The sequence below is a fragment of the Manacus vitellinus genome, unplaced genomic scaffold (assembly GCF_001715985.3).
Source record: "Manacus vitellinus isolate BGI_N305 unplaced genomic scaffold, ASM171598v3 scaffold_0_pilon, whole genome shotgun sequence".
Taxonomy (NCBI): domain Eukaryota; kingdom Metazoa; phylum Chordata; class Aves; order Passeriformes; family Pipridae; genus Manacus; species Manacus vitellinus.
The window spans coordinates 8,937,541-8,957,186 of NW_021938789.1; positions in this window are offsets into that span (position 1 = coordinate 8,937,541).

Below are 19,646 nucleotides of genomic sequence, written 5' to 3' on the forward strand. Positions count from 1 at the left end.
CTGTGTTTGCTGGATTTATTGCTTAGATTTGTCAAATATGTTTATCACATGACAAGCAATATGAAGCATTAACTGATTGGGAAACAGTTCAGTATGAACTCAGTAAAGTACATATGGTTACTTTGTACTCCATGAATTCTATTCTACACACTTGAGCATTCACAGACTAAGGTATTTTAGAGACACAAATCACTTGCAGTCATCATCCATAGCCCATCAGTGTGACCTGAGTCTACAGAAAACCAGGCATGTCTCACTAACTAAAATAAAATTTAATTCATACTTTTTGACACTGGCACTAAAATAGAGAGAGGAAGATGGGCATGTGTATAAATTCTCAATTGAAGCAGAGTTATATAGAGGTTAGAATGGCAAAGCTGTCCAAAAGTGGAACTGTTTCTTCCCTACTTCCAAGCTTTTTTGTGTACCATACGTTGTTATGTCAAGTCATCCCACATGCACTCTGATTTGGTTTGATTTTTTAAGAGTCTCACACTCCATGGGTCAGGAGAACACTGCCAAAAAGATGCATTTAACAGTCACAGGATAGCATCTCTTCTCCATTTGCATCCCCTTTCTGCTACCTGCAGCCCATATTTTAATGGAGGAAAATTAAAGTGGGTAATGTAGGGGTATGGTAAAAAATAAATTATTGTATGGAAACAAGAAATTTTCTGGACTCCTTAGTAGCTCATTTCCATGCAACCTAATAATACAGTATTTCTTCAAGCATATATTTTTCTTGTAAGGAAGATGTAGTCTGGTTTTAGAACAGCACTACTGCACTACAACACATTTGCAGGCTTTACATTTCAGTAATTAAGTAATTTATTGGAGAACTACTCTATAAATTCGCCCCAACAGGCAGTAAAAATAAACATATACATGCATAGTGCATGGTTGATTTATAGGGACTAGTCTCCTTTAAGCTAAATAATAATTCCTTCAAGTTGGATGCCTAGTTTTAGTGGCGTGTACTAAACTTGTGTAATACCACTCTGTAAACAGATACACTGCAAGTTGCCATTGCTCTTTACAGTATAAAAATTGCAACAAACATACTGAAAGAGGGATCTGTTTTCTCTTTTAGCTGACTGTCCTTCTAAAATTGTGAGGAGAATAACAAGCATGTTTATAATTAAAGATAACCCACAAATAACACACAATTCTTCTGTGCTATCATTTTGTCTATAAAACCCAAGGGTAAAACAGCTTTAGTGTAAAAAGAAACACATATGAGTCTGCTGATGGGATATGCTCTGATTGAAGTGCAGCTTAGAGACAGCAAAAATTTTCAGCATGGATCCTAACAAAAAATAAATAAGATTCCATTTTCTGCTGCTGTCTGCTCAGTACTCTTGTAAAGTAGCTGTCAGCTAAAAAGTGCAAAAATAAACTGGACAACCATTACCTGCTATTATCATCTAGGAAAATGGGATGGTCTGTAATCTCCACTCACGGTCCACAGTGGTCGGCAAACCCTCCTAGAGCGTGGAGACCTTCCACAAAGCCAAGCCAAGGGCATGATAAGGTCTCCTGCTGACTCCTGTGAGCACATGGATGAGAGGGACCCAACAGGAAGATGTCTGCTTTTCATAAAACATAAGGCTTGCACATAAAACATGAAAATTAGTCCTAAGAAGCAGCAGGGAGGTGTTAATATCTTTCAGAGAGAAGGAAGAAGGGATACATGCTATCATTAAATTTTTACTGAAGATAAGGTTTTTAAGAAAGATCTGCTCTTTCACATAAACTGTTGGAATTTCTTGTGTATTTTTCAGCAAAACTCCCTGTCATGACCACACCTTCCTTATTAGGGCATGCAGAAGTGCAAATGGCTTGATGAAGCTCTCAAGTGTATCCCACTATATCAGCCCATGATCGGGCATTGGTCCAGATATTGTCCACTCTTCAGGCTGGTTATGTATACAGGCTTGTGAGACCCCATTGTCTTTTGGGGAGCCAAGGTTGTATGACATGTCTCAGGAATGGCTCCTTGGGATCCAACTCAGAAAACAGACTAGTTCTTATTAAAAAGAATCATCTTACCATTGTCACCTCTTACTTTTCCCATGCTAAAAAATCACAGTTGCCCTTTCTGGTTTTAAAATCTACTAACTTTTGGCCCTGGATTTAAAATTTGTAGTGTCTTTGGAACATTTAGATCAAGGATTTTTCTTGTGTTCAGTCTTTGTATTTTAATATGATGCACACAGTTTTTCCAGTTCTGTCAGGAAGGAACCCCCATACCTATTGTTTAACTGGAAAAAATGAGCACCAGTTCATTACACTCCAATTTATTAACAGCTCCTAGTAACTCCCAGTGGGAACCCAGCATGGGTTTTCACAGGAGCACAATAACACTCTGGTATGTAACATCTTTTAGACACTATAATGGAAAAGACCATGGCAATTTTATGTGGACTTTATGGAAAATAATGACATACAGAAAATGTATAAGTAGAGCACTGTCAGTGAAACTCAGCAATCAGATTATTTTTCTACCAAGCTCTAGCTCCTGCTTCATGATGCATAGCGTATATCACAACCTAGTATTTCCCAGTAGAGCTCATAACAGTGAGAACTATTGATTAAATGCTAACCCCTTGACTCAGAAAGTTGAAATTTCACAAAGTGCATCCCATTACGAGCAATGGTAATGTGTTGAGAAAGGTCCACAATTCCAAACAGTTGCTGTAATATGCATTTTTATCTGTAGATTTGAATTTATATTTAAATAGTTCAAACATTTTCTGCTGCATATAGTTGTAAAATAAATACATTTTAAAATATAGTATAACTTACTATAGTAAAATCTAGTGTAACTTCTACAAGCACACACATTTATACAGTAGTGACAAAATATTGTTTGTAAATTAGCAAATAGAAAAATAAATATCAATCTACCTATGGATTTCAACATACTGTTACACTAAAATGTGTATGCATGTTTTCAACTACTCACCACATTAACACTTGCAGTTTCTAACATTTGGTTATTTCCACATATAATTATGGGAATTGCACAAACTCTCTAAGTGTATAAATGTGCATACCATGTATTTTTTTTAACCTTAAAGCAAGTTAGTTTACTCTTAATTTCTTCACTGGTTTTCTTTCTGAAAACACCTCCCTGGCAATTTTTTTCCTAAAAGCTTGACACCTTATCTGTAAAACAAGCTCACATGTTTTCATTTTTCTAATGAAATATTTATGAGGTAGGATTTTCTTTATCTGAAGAAAATATATAATTTAAGTCAGAAAATGTTCAGCTCCTACAAGCATAATTGGTAAGTTTAGAATAGGCAATTCTCAAAATATTCATTCAGATTAAAATCTCTGGGGCTCACACGGCAGAGCAAAACCTCAAGGCAACAAATACTGTGTTTCTCTGTTATGCTTTCTCTGGGTGGATACTTTTTGATTTCATGATGCAACAATGATTTTATTCACATTTCCTTATACTAATAATGCTGTCAGCAGAGATGACTTCAAGCAAAAAGAACTAAATTGTAAAAATTATAGAACTGGGTCAAAACACTGTGGTCTTGTCCACTTTCTTTTTTTAGTTATTTTTATTTAATTGCATAAGAAAGTAGTATCACTGACTAAGCATTACAATTAGTTTCATTAAGGCTCTAGACACCATTAGTCAAAGACATTTAAATGCCTGCTTTCACTAGAAGTTACCTCTTAAATATGTCAGGGGATAGATGTTCTACATTTCCAGTGTCACTGAATCAAGACACAGCATAATGAGTCAGTGTGTAATACACTGTTGCATCTGCCTCAGAAATATTTATAGGACATACTAAAAACATCTTCAGTAACACAGTGTTGCAGTCAGGGGCTCTATACATCAAATCTATGTTTGTGCAGTAACCTGTAAGGTTACTCCTTTGGAAAGCCCTTACCAAAGTGTAGTCCATGGCAACAATAGGATGGTTTTCATTTGTCAGGAGCGGTGTAAAACCCAAGCAATGTACTAAATAAGGAGGGAGAGTATGAGAAGTCCTGCAGAGTTTTACCTTTCATTACAGGGGAGTTCCACCGTAGTAGAGTTTATGGAGTTGTGATTTTATGAAGTGTGCCTTTGATTTCTTATTTTTTATCTCTATCTCTTCAATCAATTTCTTTAATTTACTCTCTGGGCATGCTACAAGTTATTGTGTATGAGTTTTCAGTCCTTGCAAACATTACAGGGCAATATTCATCATAGAGAATAGCTGTGCCTGTAAGCGCTTTCTGAGATCTTTTGTGTGTCTTTCTGTGCATGTGTGTGTGTGTGTGTGTGTGTGTGTGTGTGTGTGTCCATCCCAGCATTTCTTTGGGCTGAGGGGTTACTTTTAGCACAATGCCAAAAGAAGGAGATAGTGGTCAGAGGTCATTTTATATTTTTACAAGTCTTGTTATGTCGTTCATATGCATACTGCAATTATTGGACATTACAAAGGTCCAGTTTACTTGACACAAAAATTGCAATGAATAGCAAATCTATGGGCAAAAACACAATTTGATGTCACTGCACAAATACAACTTGAGGTTTTGTTAGAGATGGTATCACAACAAAGAGCTAGCATTTCTTACTGGATTCCTTTAAAACCTAAGCTATCTGGACAGCATTGCACAAACAGGGAAACCAGGTATACAGTGCCTCAGTTCTGGGAAATCCACCACAGCTTTTGTCCTCATAAGTTCACTGTGCACAGGGAAAGGTCAAAAGCAAGGTATGAGAAGAAGGTTGCTGGGTGCAGTTCTCAGTGTGGACGCACTTTTTTGGTTTGAGCCTGGGTGGATCAGCCTTGCCAGACCTTCACTGCCTCATAAGGTGGTGTCATGGTTCTCCCTCTCCTTGCTTTAGACTGCCCAGAGGATAGCCACCTGCAGCTCTCTCCTTACATCTAATAAGTAAGGGTTAAAATATGTATACAAAAATTGGGAAGATTGGGATTTTAGGTCTCTCACAGCCATTGGACAAAGTGCCTTTTCCATTTCCCTGGGAAATGTCAAGACATGTCCAGAAATGTCCCTGGAAAGTTCCTTGACCGTCAGGCTGTGATTCAGCTGGGATACTTGGTTCTCCCACTGAAATTGTGATCCTTGAGGAAGGCATGGAAAATTGACAGAGCTGGAAAGACAAGGTAATATGCAGGAAGGAGTCCAGCACTCTGAACTCTCTGCTGTCATGCTGCAGAGGAGAAAATACAAATGCATTCCAGAAAGGAGTAGCCTAATTTAATGATAGGTCCATCAGGAGCTATTCAGTACAAAGGCAGGAACAACCTTGCTCAAAAAGTCTTCAAATCATTGATTGCTTGGGGAAGATGCATTGATATGCATCTTAGGATACATGGACAGAAAGATGTTTCCATATTTGCATTCTTTATCATGCTTTTCCCTGGACTTTGACTCAGAACAGGATGCTGAATTATGCACACTCCAGGTTTGAACTAGAAGGGCTGTTGTAATGGCCCTTCTTCTGCAGGGGAGTTGGCTCCAACTTCCAAATTTCTTTGAGCATTTTATATTAAATAGTTATTGATGGGGAGAAGTGAAGGACATCAAGCAGCATAAAAAATCCTATAATCAAGGTCAACCTCAAGGAAAAGCAGGAAATATGCTCAAGAGAAACAACCATGAACGAGGGGAGTCAGTTCATCCTCGACATTACAGGAGGGCTTAGTGGTCCTCCGGATGTCCTCTGAAACGTGCCAATTCATGCCACTTTGGCTGGCTGCAGTTGTGTGTTGTGTATGTTTCTCACAGGCAACATTCATTTGATGTAGACCACTAAACAGCTGAGAGATGATAATGACTTCATGCCACAGGTGACCCAAAGGTGAAGGCCTCCATATCTCGTTACACAGTCCCTTAGCTGTCCAGTAATCCCAAGTACTTTTTGTCAGGCCCACACTTTTATGTGTGGAAAGAAAGAATTCGATCACGTGCACAATTTCTCTCCCTTTGCCAGATCCTTCCTTCAGGATGGGAAGCCCCTCAGGCTTTTGAGGACAGAGATACCATATTTAGAAGGTTATTTTCACCAGCTTGTAAAGCTTTAAGCAAGCATCACTACTCCCAATCACACAGAGCTCTAATTGAAACTGTTCCCAGTAGTTCTGTATCTACATATACACATCCTGATTATAACAAAGCTCATGAATAATCACTGGTATGAACTTGTTCCTCATTGTCACAAGTTCAGGAAAGCAATGGGGATCCAATTGCATCACCCGATCCCTCTGCATGGCAAAGATGACAAAGTTCCTATTTTCTAAAAATAATTACATAGCCCAGTGTGAATTTGTGCTGCAAAGGACACCAGGATGACTCACAAGAATAGAGATTATGAAAATGTATTCATGCTGCAGCATTAGGATTAACACAGAGTGAAGTTGTAAATATTCAGCTTCACTTCAGGTTTCACCTCAGCACTTCAAACTTCTGGCTAACTCCATTTGCAGAATTAAATCAGCATTGTTATTTCCTTAAGCACCCCAAAATACTCCCTTCTAAAAGCTTCTAAATGCGATGCAGCAAATTCTTCTGCTTTTAGTGCTGTGCTCTCCCTCCCTGGTTGATATATGGGGTTTGCAAAAGGGGGAAAATATAGAATCATAGAATCATAGAATAGACTGGGTTGGAAAAGACCTCCATATGTCAGGCAATTTCCCTTTTCTGACCCTATGAATGAGATGGTTTCATTGTCCTTCTTTATCCACACTGTAATTGCTGTTCCTGGTCTATTTCCAGAAAGCAACTCTCTGGGGATCCACACACAATCAGAGTATATTAGAATATTTCAATGCTTTTGTTTTCTTCATGGCTTTTGTAATGCTTTCTTTCATATTCCTGATCCTCACTGGCATATACTGGGGTACCTCCACTGAAGTCAATGAAATGTCATTTATTTACGCCTGCTGAAGATTTGACCTGAGACCTTTAACTTTATCTGTGTTGTACCACAGCTAAAAATTTACTGTATATTTTGGGTTTTTGAAGAGAATAAATACATATAATTCTATATGCAAACTTCCTATAAAACATTCAAGTAAAAATCATGAAAGTTATTATACAATAATATAAGGGAGTATAAATAATGCCAAGAAAATTATTTCCAACATCCTAAACAGACACAGGTAGTAAAAGTTACAGAGTGTTTCAAGATAGCATGAAGATCAAGATCAGTAACATTTATGGTATTTTACAAGAAAACTGAGGTTCTTTCTATTTGTTACTTCGATCTTCCACATAAACACTATTTGAAAGCATCAGCAGGTAGAATTTAGGGTTAGATTTGGTCAAACTGGATGCTTTAAGAGAAATTTAGGTTTTTCCTTCTTCTGTTATCATTAGAAAAGAATGCTTTAGCGACATTGCTATAACAGAAACAGTATTTTTTATAAAATACAGATATTTTTACCTGCTCATTATACAGTTACCATTTTGGACCATTTTACTTTATTATACTCAGTAGCTGGTCTGTATAAATGTCATATCATGTAATGCCTAAAACTGATATGTTGTGGGAAAAAAAGCATACGTGCATATATAAAGATATATAGATATATACACGAAAATCGATATGTAACCGTGATCTCTTTCACTGATAATAACTCCAAAACAAAACGCTTTCAACTTCAATTCTTTTCCTTGATGACTTTGATTTAAATGGCTACACACTTGAAAATGTCCTAGTGCTTCTGTATACTATTGTTTTGACAAAACTCTAGACCAAAGGTGTTCAAACTGCAGAAGAGGTAGCTGATAAATGTGACTGGAATAATGTCAAAAGGACTGTAATTTTTTGCCCCATGAAGACATCCAAGCAGTGGATCAGGCTGTCCAGAGAGACTGTGACATCCCTGGAGGCTGCGAAAACCTGACTAGATAAAGTCCTGAACACCCTGATCTGATCTCACAGCTGCCCAGGTTTGGGCAAGAGGTTGCACTGGAGACCTCCTGTGGTCCCTTCTAACCTAGACTATCCTACTATCCTCCAGTCCTAGGAAACACAAATTATGTTGTAGAGCTTTCCAGTGTAATTGAGGAGTTAATGTGGTACAGATCAAACTTTTCTATTCTTGGTTACTCACAGAATGTTGTTTCTTTACCGGAGCCTCCAGAAGGCACTACTTTAACTGGATGGATATATTAATGACACTCTTCTGAGAAGGGTAGAAACTCAAATCAGTGACTACAAAGTCTAACTACAACCTCCAACTTAGAAATTCTAGCACACTCTTGAAATATCACAATCTGGGACAGGGATACTGAAAGGTTAGAAAAAACCCAAGAAGGTAGATAGATATGCCATTAGAGGAGAAAATATAGATAGGCTCAGGAGCTACTGCCCAGGTATAGTTCTTGCTGAATCATGTGCTTCACAGCTATAGATCAGTCTCTAGTAGTGTAGCTTTCCAAAGCCAGGTTCACTGTCAGGATTGTAGTATTAAACGTGAACCATCATAAAGAAATATCACATATTTATTATTTTCAGCTTCAAAAATACCCAGCTATTTTGTGTTCCATCTTATCTAATATATATGGCAACATCACATGAACACCTGGGAATTATTTAATACGATCTTAGTGACTGTCCATGATACTCCAGTTTATTGGGCTTAGCAGCTTTTTAATCTTTACAAAATGTTGTGTGCAAAACAATACAAACCAATAACTATTGAAGGTTGTGTAACAGATTTGTATTATCCCCAACCATAATCATGGTCCTGTTATGCTCAGTGCTTTAAACACAGAAACAAACACACATAAATTCTTCATGTCTGAAGAACTTGCAGTCTAGTGACTACAGATCAGATCATCGCAGAGATTTTGGTACCTACAAATGTATGGGGGTGCCCATCGCAAATTTCAAAAGGAAAGAGAGGTGGAAAACACAGCTTCTATCTTCATCTCTTTAAAGGATAACTGACTTGCATAAACTAGTTTTCTAGACTGCTCTCCTTCCACGGACAGAAAGAGATATATAGGCATGTCTCAAGGCAGACGCACTGCATCCTTAAACAAGTAGCATGAATCACTTCCTGCAACACCTACCATGTATACAGGTATTTAAATTCTGAGGCCAGATGCAGAGATATTTCTCATGATTTTGAGGGAAAGCATCTAAAATTAAAATGAATTTTTCATCAAAATATCCCATCTGATTTTTTTAATAATAAAACTAAATATTAATATTAAATTCTGAAATAAGAGAAGAAATAATTCCCCCTTCATACCCTTTCCCCCTTTTCTTTATTCTTTTGTGAAACTTTTTAGTAGCAGAACTGAAATCTCTAATTTTTTTAGATTGAAATTTATTTCATTTTTTCTGCCTCTGCAGCTTTTTAGAACTAATAAAAGTTTTAAATTTCCCAAAAGTATAACATTTTGAAATGTAGTATTGGACTTTATAACAGTGCCTACAAGTACACCTGCAGCATAACAATTTCCAGAAAGAAGAGAGTCAGGGAAGATAGAGGAAGAAGTGGAAGGGAAAGGCACAGATTATTCCCACAGAAGAAAGCGATGAAATGTTACTCATTCCATTTTGATATATGAAAAAAGAAGAAGAGGATAAAAGTTTGGAAATATAAAATGTTTAGCTTCAGACCTTTTTCTTTCAGCCTGAAACCTTACTTAGGTAGGTAAGTCTCTCTGGTTCACAACCAGAACAGATTCAAGTAACTTTTTTTTAAATTTACCATTCGTAGCTAACATGAGACACTTGTAAGAATTTCTAAAGACAGTAAAGAATTTTCCCACCCAAACCCCAGGCTAGTCAAAGAGGTGTGTGGGACCTTAGCGAGCTGGTCTACCACACATCACTTACAGGCTGCCAGCAGATGTCTGGTGCAAAAACTAATCTCCCAGAAAAGACCAGGAGAGCAGACTAGGCTTACGCTGCTATTGATGTACAGTAAACAACTCTGCTGTTTGACAAGGTTCTCTGCAACAAAATAAACCACAATCAGAGTATTTGAGTAGATATTTAGATTGAGGCATTGGCCCTAGCATTAACAAGGTTGTGTTAAGGTTACATTAAAGTCATTGCCACCACTTGCTGTTTTAGCAAGTCCTGTGTTATTCCTTTAATAATCAGGCACTGAGTAGATAAGGTGGTGTTCAAAGCCACAACTGATAGTTATAAATTGGAAGGATAAATCTTTGAGTAAAGAGCTGAACATAATTGTACATAATTTATAATGGGCCTTCTGCAATGAATATAAGGAATTTTGAAGACTTGATAAGCCAGGAAAATGGCAATGTGGGGGACAATATGTCATCTCAAACACTACAGGGTCCCCTGTGATTTGAAGGGATTGTGAATGAGGCATCCCTGATACATTTTGTCTTTTTTAGTTTTAAATCTGTGCTTCCTCCCACTGTTAAGCAAAATCAAATGCTAATATAGCCCAAGCAGTGCAGAGTGTCCTCACAGAATGTAAAGGGCAATTGAGGTAAACCAGTATTGGGACACACACTATTTCTTGGCTACAGCATTCATTTTAAACGTCTTACTCCTTCTACCTCAGTTCAGAGTGAATGTTCATCAGTGTACTGCTTCTTGACCTTGTTCTCATGTACTGAACCAAAGCACTATATTATCACAGACCTTTTCCTTGTCTTTACTGTGATCATAACACACTTTGCGAAGTCCATATCTCATAAGAGGCTGTAATGCCTTAACGCATTGTAAGGAGGGGGGAAGCCTATAAACAAAGCACTCAAGAGTTGTGGAATTAAGAACATTCACAAAGAGCTAAGTTTAAAAATGTTTAAAAACATCTTGGACATCACAAAAAAAGCCCCTTTGCATCATGTTGTTTCTTTCTCTGAATAATGGTAATAAAAATTCAGAACCATTTCAGTAAAGCACATTTCTAATACCATAGTCCACTGAGCTCCATAACACCTTTGTGACTTGATTTCTCATGTTCCACATTTAGTAATCACCACAGTTTTTTGGGTGGGTAATAGGAATAGTATTTATTGGTGAGAAAGGCTCTAAACAGCTCCTGTTCTTGAGAAGCCGTTTACTGTACTTGAATTCCTCATGCACTATACTCCGTCATATTCAAGAAGCTGCTCACAGGTACAATACTGTAGTTTCAATTCCAGGGGTAAAAAGCTTTCCTTTTTCAAAGAGAAAACATACTATACCTATGTATTACTGAATAATTTTAAGAAAACATTTTTCTGAGCATTTCTGGGTTGTGAGTGCACAGCCACATCCTCAGTATTGGACAAACATATGAGATGCTTAAAGGATTGGAAAAATGTGCTATAGGAACAGTTACCTGTAGGGTTTAAGTATAACAGTGGTTGGTACAGAGAAATAGATAATGGTTCCACAAGAGATTGTGTTTCTATCTGTGTGGCACCACTGCAAAGAGGCATTTAAAAATATTTGGTCTAGCAGACTCCCACCATGGAAGAAAATTGTTCAGTCAAGATCTTACATCTATGAGAACCTTGGCTGTTTTTCCTTTCTCACTCTTTCCTCAATCCAGATGCTCCCTTGACATTCTGCTAAACCTCTTTATTTTCTTTGAATTTGGGTGAAAAGAAATCAAACCTAGGAGTACGATATTGCTCAAGAATTTTAGGATACAGGGTGGTAGAAGGCAGAGAACTGAATAGTAGCAAGTTGAGTAGATAAATTACAAGTCAAACATAGATTGTGAATCATGGTGCAAAAATATTTGGAACTTGATACCTATAAGAAAAAGAGAGTTATTCCTCATTACCTCACCTTTCTAACACAATGTTAAGGTGCTGTCTTTGCAATACGTTGAATATTTTTCAGGAATTTATTAGCTGGATAATATGTTCTTTATGAACACATATAGACAAAATTGATCTACACATTCTTTTGAAAATGCTCTTGTCTTTCCACAATATGGTCTCTGCTCCTCCTTTCCAATCATGCAAAGCTGTTCTGCAACTGGTTAACATTTAGAAGTTAGAGTGTGAATAAGTTATGCCCTCTGCATATTGTCACACCAGAGAGAAGGCAGTGCCAAATCGCCAGAAAGTGTCTTGACTTTGCTTTTCCAGGAACACCTGTTATTCCACTTAGTTGCTTTGAGAAACTCCAAGGAGTGCAGATACTTCTACAACAAAATGGAAAATACCCCCAAAATAAACCTTTTCTTTTTGTTGTATAAAGTGAGACATCTGTACAGAAAATCAAATGGTGTAGCTTGGTTTCAAAAAGTAAATATACCCTGATGAGGGCACAACTGCTACTCCCCATTCAGTAGATCCATGGGTCTCCAGAATCCAGAACACAAATGCATGGGGTTTTGTTAAAAAAAAATCAGAACTGAGTATTTTGCATTTCTATTATTACTGAAAACTTCTTGCAGAAAGCTACATATAAAATAGGTAACGTCATATAAGCCTAAAGCAAGCAGCTGAATACCCTAGTTGTAGAAATCCTGTGGCCATCCCTTATAGAGCAAGTTCCATTAGAATACAGATTATATCAGAGAAGAGATGTAGCTTTGTACTTTAAAACCTGCCTATTGTGCAAAAGGCATTAGGCTTATATCAATCTAGCTGAGGTTTTTATGGCAATTTAGATGATGGCAAATTATTAATGTAGAAGTACCTGTTTTATCGAGAATATCACTTTGCTTTTTTGTCTGATTTTCATCATGTGCCATATGTACAGCACTTGATCAAAGGCTGTGAAGGCATTATCTCTTGCCTCACTTATCATTTCTGAGAAAAGATGAGAAGGAGGAGAAAGGAGGGAGAGAAGATGATGAACAGAAATAGAAAAGTTTCAAAGTAGATCAAATAAGGCTGTCCATAATAGTTTCCTTTTAATGAAAGTCATCATTAATCAGTTGTAATGGTGGCTAAGAGTGTTGGTGAAAGAGTAAATAAGCTGAAAAAAGCAGTTTCCATGAATAAATGTACGCTGCATTGCAGCAGACATGCTTCTCATTAGTTTAACTCAAATGTCACTAGTTAATGCAGAAAACAATTTAGCAACTGTCCTACATGGTAGCACTCTAGTTTCTTCATCGGCCTCCCTCTAGGCACCTGACTAGTGTACGTGTGCAACATGAGAACAACAGATAGGTATTTATGAATACTTTCCAGACCTTATTTTACAGTCCCTCCCAAAAACAACCAAACCAACCAACCAAACAAAAAACCCCACAGATACCCCCAAAACAACCAAACCAAAAAAGCCCAAACCCAAGAACCCAACAAACCAACAAACAAACAAAAAAAAAACCCCACAAAATAAAGAAAAACGAGGGGTTTACATGGAGCTCTGCTCCTGCCCGTAAATAAAGAATTGCCTTGCTTGAAGCCCTGCCAGAAGGGTTTACACTGCAGCAGAGACAGGGAACAGCTGAGAGACAAGGGGATCGATAGCATGAGTGGTGTTGGTGCAGTGCCTGTGCGAGTCAGAGCACCTATGCCTGGCACCTGACTGAAGCCACACACACTGCAGCCATTCCCCTGCCTGCAGCAACCTGTCCCACCCCACACCTGGCTGACTTGTGTCCTCACACCAAGCGAAGACTGCCAGGGGTCTCAAACAGAGAAAGTGGCTTAGCTTTTCAGTAATCCCTTTTAAAAGTTCCTATGATAGCCTCCCCTTAAGAGTATCATATACATATAATGATAGTGGAAGTTTTGTGTCATCCTCTTCTGCTGGTTTGCAAAGGCACATCACAGAGCTGTTAATAACCTGCCTTGTGGTTCCTGTGTGGGCCAGTGAGGTGGGCTAGAGCTGAAACAGAGACACTCCAAGAGCACAGGCTCAACATCTGGAAAAGTCCCTAAAGCCAGACCAGGAATTAGAAAGATTTTACAGCTGCCCTAAGTTTGTCACCGCCAAAGTCCAGAGACAGGACCAAGGAGAGTCATCCCACAGCTCTGTTTTACATCTGTCTCCTATATCTGCAACATCAAAAAAGTTCATATTAATTTTTAAGAGGATTTTATTTTAAACATTAATGACAATACTAGATAGTTATTTTGCATTTATTTAAATATTAAAAATAAGAGACATTCTATCCAGATGATTCTAGCAGTCTGAAAGCTTATGGTAGTGCAACAATAGGAAACCCTCAATATCAAATATTCAGCTATAAAATAAGGACTTTATTTCATTCAGCCAGCAGTATTACATTTTCATATGCAGATAAAGTTGAAAGGCAATGGTAGGTATAGTGTATAGTGATAGGTGTTTTTCACCCAAAAATATGCTTTTTGAAAGGCACAGATAAGTTTTAGGAAGCCTAAGAGGTAAAAAAACAAACACACAGAAAACCAAAAAAAAAAAAACCCAAACATCAGGTGAGTGATGATAAATTAAACTTTGACTTAATTATTAAATTACTGGGTTTGCTCCACTATTAAACTCTTTCAGAGTTTTCTCACACAGATGAGAAGGACCATTTACTGAGGAGAATTAAGACCCCAGGTCTGGGTGATTCCTCTTGCTTTGGCTATTACTGCTGGAACTTCAGTGAATTGACACCATCTCCACTGAAATCACTACTCTGTGGATGAAAGGGAAGCAAGAAAATACTTCAACACACTAATTAACAGGCATCAGCCAGAACCTTTTCCTCCCTTCCTTCAACAGCAGAAGTTGCTTTTAGCAATACTGAAACTTAAAGACCAAAAGTGTATTCAGATCAAAATTTGGCATTAATGTATAAGGAAAGAATATTGAAATAGCACAAGCACACCTGGATACTGTCCCTGATGTATCCTCTCACCTGTCATAAATCACAGTATCCTAAGCAAGTTACTGTGTCTTCCTCTGTGTTTAACGGCTATCAAGGATCTTTTTCCCCCATTAATTCCATGAATTGCCTTTTGCAGCCATTTACACTTTTAACATGCATAATATCCTGTGGTAAAAAGGCAAAAACGTCTCCAGATAGGCTCAAGTCATGCAAGCATTAAAAGACAGTTAGTGCAACTGTGACAAATCATAAATAATTTTTTCCATGTTTGCTTTTTTCTGTCCTTTGCACATTTTTGTAGTATCCTTCATTAGCTCTTTTTCCAAGCTGTGACATGCCGATCCAATTTATCCTCACAAGGAGGCAGGCGCCTTTACTAGAAGGGTTTGCTGCTCTTACATAATGTTTGTCATTTTGCTATTTGCCTAGAGAATTCTAGGGAAAATGGGATTATCCAGTTGTATTATTTTTGCTCTATGACTTAGTTCCCTTTAATATTCCCTTTATTCCATTCATATTTTGTTTGATCATTTTTTTGGTTTGATTTGTTTGGTGGTTTGTTTTGGGTTTTTTGTTGGGTTTTTTGCTGTAAATAAGAGGAAAGTACAGGCTGAGAGAGTTGGAGTGTTTCAGCCTTGAGAAGAGAAGGCTCCAGGGAAACTTAAAGCACATTCCAGTACCTAAAAGGAGCCTTCCTGAGAGCTGGAGAGAGACTTTTTACAAGGGTGTGTAGTGATAGGACAAGGGGGAATGTCTTTAAACTGAAAGAGGTAAGGTTGAGATTAGATATTAGGAAGAAATTCTTTACTGTGAGGATAGTGAGGCACTGGAACAGGTTTTCCAGAGAAGTTGTGGATGCTCCATCCCTGAAAGCATTCAAGGCCAAGTTGGATGAAGCTTTGAGCAGCTTGGTCTCTTGGAAGGTGTCCCTCTCCATGACAGGGTTTCAGACTAGGTGACTTAAAACTCATCTTTGGTGTCTTCCAACCCAAACCATTCAAGGCTTCTATGTTTTTATGAAAGTGAGAAGACTAATTTGTTATCCCAGACCTCTGCATCTGCCTGCCCGGCCTCTGGGTGCCTGTGCTTCAGCAAGGACCTTGTTGATGCTGAAACAAGATGTAAGCATCACACAGTCCACAAAACCACATTTCTGTTCAGTGTCTAATATTAATATAATATATATTAATAATATACAGCAGCTCGGTATCAAATTATTCAGCTACTTTTTAAAAACACTTTTAGATAAGGGCCAAAGGAGACGCAGTTCTAGCTGCCTTTACAGATATTTCTAATTACCCAACAACTTTTCCTATGAGAACAAGCTCTGCTAGAACAGTGAAGTGGCTGAAATTCAGTCATTCCATGTGCCGAAGGAAAAATGTACCCTTTCACCTCTAGCACTAGGGAACAGTTGGTTTTCACAGAGAACACACAAAGTCATGTCCTGCTGATTTGGTTTACTAACTGCAGAACTAAAAATATTCTTTTTGGCCTGTCAGAACAGCTGATCTTGTGATTCACTTCAAGACCCAAGTGACTCGCACAAAAAATGTCTGCTTTGTTTTTTACCTCATGAATCTCAATAAACCAGTACACTGAACAAGTGAAGAAAATATCTGACTGAGTTGCTGCTGGAGAATACAGCTTGCACATTGAAAGGAGAAGTCTGTTGATATTTACAACTGGAACCATATTTTTGCAATGTGCTAATGGTAAATACATGTAGCAAATGAGAGTTTCTGCCTGCACACAGGACAGTTGTCGGGCTGTCAGTATCTGAACTTAGAAACTAAGGTGAACTGCTTGCACTCAGATGTCTGCCTTTATCTAGCTTCATACTTTCTCTTAAGTACTCTGGGTCAAAACCCTGAAGAAACCTTTAACAATATATCAAATAGGAGGAGTTATTACTCCACTTTGAAAAGACTCTTTGAATTTTTTTAACTCTTTTCAATCTTTGCCTGTGAGAACTGGTAGTGAGCCTGAACTCAACTGCAAATCTTTGCCAAGTAGCACAAAGCCGAAGCCTGGCAATTTGAGTTGGTGAGCACTCCGACAAGGTCAGGAGCTGGGCAGTTGCTAGAAGCATCACCTAAAGCATCAGAAATGGTACTGTAGTCCTACCTATTTACATGCCATTTTATTCTGGGTCTATTAATTTTCTTCACCTGTGCTATATATACTGGACCAGCAGACTGCTTTGAGAGCTATTAAGAAACAGAGGAGTTAAAACTACAAAGGCAGGAGTCTGAAACCTAAATTGCCCCAAAACCAGCTGTTTACAAACACAATAGGGAAATATTCCAGAAACCAGCTAACTATGTGAGAGGTTACAACATGGTCATCCTTCCTATGACTAACAAATGTTTGCACTTGAGTCATGAGATCCTCCTCTTTCTGTCCATTTTTGGGCTGCTCCAGTGCATTCATCAACACATCACAGTCTGTCAGGAAAGATCAGCCTGAACTGCAAAGCACACCTGCTATATAGCATTTATCTCCATTTAGTTCTTCTAATAAAAGAGCCTTGGTTTTTGTTTAATTTGGTAGAATTCAAATCTAGCATTGTCATTTGCCAGAGATTGAGCCCAAAGTGTAACATTTCCATTAAACATTTCAAATGCTGTGTACAGACTCATCTAGATGCTTACCTGCTTTTTTTTTTTTTTTTGCCTTTTTTTTTGCTACTTAGAAGGAGAGAGATGCTTAGCTCTATCAGTTTATGGTAGCAGAGAAGAAAAGGCATAGTGCCAAAATATTTCAAATCAGATCACCATCATGAGCTCTGCTACCTCAGAAGAGAAAAAAATATTAATGTTGCCTGCAGGTGGGCAAAATTCAATGCTGCCAACAAAAGTGCAAGCAAAACTGCTTTTACCTCTAAGAAAAGTGTCTCCAGCTGCTGCATTATGGTACCAAACAAGCTCCACATGTCAAATGAGGAATGCAGTGTGGTGCTCAAAAAAAAAGAAATGGCAGGCACCATCTGTATTCTTATAAATTCAGCAGTTGCCTAGAGAGTTGCTGCCATTGAAAGAAGCAAGATTGCTTCTCTTCTATTAATAAGGAAACTTGACAAGACTGAAAAGGTCTTGAAGGAGCTGTCATTAGAGAAGCTTACGTTCCACAGCATCTCCCGGCAAAGAAAATGCAGCACTGAAACATGTAGGTACTCAACATCCTGTGACTGCAAAAAATTTCCAGTAAATAGACACAGTTCTTGAAGAGAAAAGGGTTGGGGCAGTAGCAAATCTACATCTTTTTAAAGCGCTATTAGGTACAGTGTGGCTTCGCTTCTTATGAAGACTTCAGAGCAGCTCTGTTGGTGAATAGGGGGATCAAATGTACCCTGGACAACCCTGAATGCAGCAGCCTTGAAAACTGTTCCATGAAGTTAGGAAAGACTTGTTCCACAGCTTTGCTGTCAGTACATGCGAGATCTTCCAAGGCAGGGACCACCTGTCTGTGTCCACACTCCTCCAGCCAATAGCAAATGGCGTGAAATGAAAGAAGGACTAAAAGGATTGGTAGGGAAATCTGCATCAAGCACAAGATGCAGCATTTTGCATTGGTGGATATATATTTACTTGTGGATGTGAGGGAGGAGAAGGGGGCTGATGCCATGTTCAGTGAACTTTGGGGCTTTCATCTGCCTGGGCTCCCTACCTGCCCTCATGTCGCTGCCTTCTCTATGCACAGGTGTGGTGGGGATGTGAGAGTGAAGGAACCTCTTCAGAGTGGCATGGAAGTGAATATGCCAAGCAGCTCATTAGCACAATGCTGGTGCATTGCTCATTGTTAAGATGCCAATTCCCATTTTGAGCCTGGAGGGTATGCAAAGGGCAGGTAAACAGTTAATGAGCACGGTTCTTTGAACTGAGCAGCTGAATCTGTGCTGAACTTTTAAATCTTTTATAGCTGTGATATTTCAAAGTCCTAAAAATGAATCAGAACATCTGACAGGTATGCCATGAAGTTCCATATACACACTGTGCCAAGATTTAGCACTGAGCATTTACCTTCTGATATGCTGACAAAGGGAAAATGTTTTATGCAGAGGTTTGTAGACTGTTTTGCACCTAAAATAAAATGGTAAAATTGAGCTTTTTACTGTTTCTTTTCTCACACAGAAAAATTCCATTGAAATATATGTAATGGTTTTCCAGTATTACCACAAGCAAAAGGTTACTTCATTAATAAAATAATGTTGGTGCTCAAAGGCTTAATATATACATTACTGAGAAGGTGGTGTTCAAGGTCAATATTGCAACACAGTCAGCAGTGTCCTAAACGTTAAACTAATCCTCTATACTTACTTACATTGCCCAGTTCATGTCAAAGCTTCTTCCTCTCTGAACAAACAGGGAACCATTAACTAGCCTGAGCAATAGCTACAATCGCAATGCAGACCCTTTGCGGCATCTATTTACCATCCTGCAGTAAAACTTCATGCTTTTGTTCATCAGAAAATCAGAAAAGGAAGTAGCAAGTTTTCCAAGGAAATTCTCATGTTTTCCCCAGCCAAAGAAAAGTGAGAATCATAGAATATGCAGAGCTGGAAGGGACCCATCAGGATCATCAAGTCCAACTCCTGGCCCTGTGCAGGACACCCCAAGAGTCACATCATCTGCCTGAGAGTGTTGTCAAAATGCTTTTTGAACTCAGGCAGGCTTAGTGCTGAGACCACTTCCCTGGGGAGCCTGTTCCAGCACTCTACCATGCTCCAGGTGAAAAAACCTCTTCCCAGTATCCAACCCAACCCCCCACCCTGACTCAGCTTCATGCCGTTTCCTCAAGTTCCACCAGTGGTCACAACAGTGAAGAGGTTTGTTCCTGCCCCTTCGCTTTCCCACATGAGGATGTCGAAGACTGCAGTGAGGTGCCCCCTCAGGCTTCTCTTCTCCAGGCTGAACA